Consider the following 1,918-nt stretch of genomic DNA (forward strand, 5'->3'; position numbering starts at 1 on the left):
CCCCACCTGCTGCAGGACAGGTGGACGTCATCCCTAAAACCATCAGGCTGCTCCGTCAGAAGGTCTGTGATGTCAGCCTGTGATGTCAGCCTGTGATGTCAGCCTGTGATGTCAGCCTGTGATGTCAGCCTGTGTCTGCGCTTCACTGATAACTGAAACCTTTACGCCTTCAGCCGACATGTTTCTCTGCTGCGGGGGGGGAGGGACCTGAACCAGAGAAACTCTCCAGACTGCATCCAGTCACTGACTTGGCAGGATTCGCTGTAAACCTTAGAACTGGTTTCCCTGCAGGTCTTCCAGTCTTCCTAACGGCTCCAGTCCATCTTACTGTCTGGTTTCCACACTGAGGTTTGCCTCTTGGTGCCAAACTGATCCACCACCAACGGAAGACCGTAGATCTGATGCCAAGCCGCCCCGCTGTGGCGCCATTAGAGGAAAACTGCTTTAACCGTCTCCCCTTCTGATGCCGCCACTGCAGTTTAACTGGTGTGCTCCCAGTGCTCCCTGCATCCCAGTAAGACCAACCATACTGAGACTATGAGACCAACAGGATCAACTTTCCTCCTATTAAAGATAAATGAAGATTCAAGCTCCTCAGCAGCAGTTTTTTATAAAGAAGAATTAGCAAAGAGGCTAATTCCTTCTGTCCCGAAACAAAAGACAATTAGCTTCTCTAAAACCAACTAAAGTTAAACAATTCAGGTTAAAAAGTCCAGATTAAATGGATTCAGTTTCTGAGATAAAATAATGAACACCACAAACAATATTTAAACTAATATAATATTATCTGACATTTTAATGAACAAAACAAGCAAACATGATCAGCTGTTTTTGGCCTTTTATGGAGGGATGATCATAAACTGTCTTTTATTTCTAATTATTCCAAATATTTATCTGTTAAAGGAGAAAACAGAAAGTTTCCATCCGTGTGAAAACATTAGAGCATTATTCATTAATTAATTAACATTATTCATCCCTGATTAAAGTTCAAACATTTATTTTCTGTTAAAAATCTTTAACTCATTTATTTCTGAAGGATAGAAAACATTTTATGATCAGCATCATAATAAACTTTCTCTACCTGGAATCAATTATTCTTTCTTTCCAGATGTTTCCATCTGAAGGAACCAAACTCTGAAAGATGGTGGAAATTAGCAGCTTTTATTCATAATAATAATAATAATAATAATAAAATAATAATAATAATAATAATAATAATAATAATAATAATAATAATAATAATAATAATAATAATAATAATAATAATATTAATAATATTATGAATGAAAGCCATTAACATGATTTTCATGAACAGATTATTTAACGCTCTGTTTCAGGATGACCTTCCTCTCTACTGTTATTTAAGGCTGTATGTTCACATTGTTATTGTCAATAAAGTTTGGTGACGTCACCTCCTGTTAACAGCCTCCTTTCATCTCTGGGCTTCAATCAACATCACAGCAGAAAAAAAGAAACAAAATAGAAAGAATAAAAGCCGCCCCAAGCTTTCATCTGCAGAGTAACCCCGCAGCTCCTTTCTCCTCCTTTCTCCTCCTTTCAGCTCCTTTCTCCTCCTTTCTCCTCCTCTCCTCTCCTCCTCCTCCTCCTCCTCTCCTACCTGCTCAGTGGTCCAGTGATGGCAGCAGCCCTGCAGTCTCACTGAAGCGTCGGTTGAATTTGTCTGAAATGCCGGTTGTTGCTGTTAGATAAGGAGGCTCAACATGTGTGGGCGGGGTTATCTTTAAGGGTGCGCCCCTTGCCAGCATGCCGGCTGCAGATACGACAGAAACTCCTCTAGGCTTCGGGAACACGTGATGTTATTGTATGGTGGCCTGTTAGGTTCAATCATATGGAGAGCCAATTCTATGGAGATCCATTTCAGCCAAAATTAAATAAATAAATAAATAAATAAATAAAT

General features: G+C 39.7%; 1 protein-coding gene across 1 annotated transcript in view; it reads right to left on the bottom strand.

Moving 5' to 3' along the window:
* Window positions 1-1,771, bottom strand: part of blvra (biliverdin reductase A) — a 12,541-nt gene extending 10,770 nt beyond the window's left edge. The window contains exon 1 of the mRNA XM_015397306.1: window positions 1,619-1,771. The gene's annotated coding sequence lies outside the window, so the exon portion shown is untranslated. The remainder of the gene's footprint in view (window positions 1-1,618) is intronic.
* Window positions 1,772-1,918: the final 147 nt, after the last annotated feature.

Source organism: Cyprinodon variegatus, unplaced genomic scaffold, assembly GCF_000732505.1.
Source record: "Cyprinodon variegatus isolate N-32 unplaced genomic scaffold, C_variegatus-1.0 Scaffold851, whole genome shotgun sequence".
Lineage (NCBI taxonomy): Eukaryota > Metazoa > Chordata > Actinopteri > Cyprinodontiformes > Cyprinodontidae > Cyprinodon > Cyprinodon variegatus.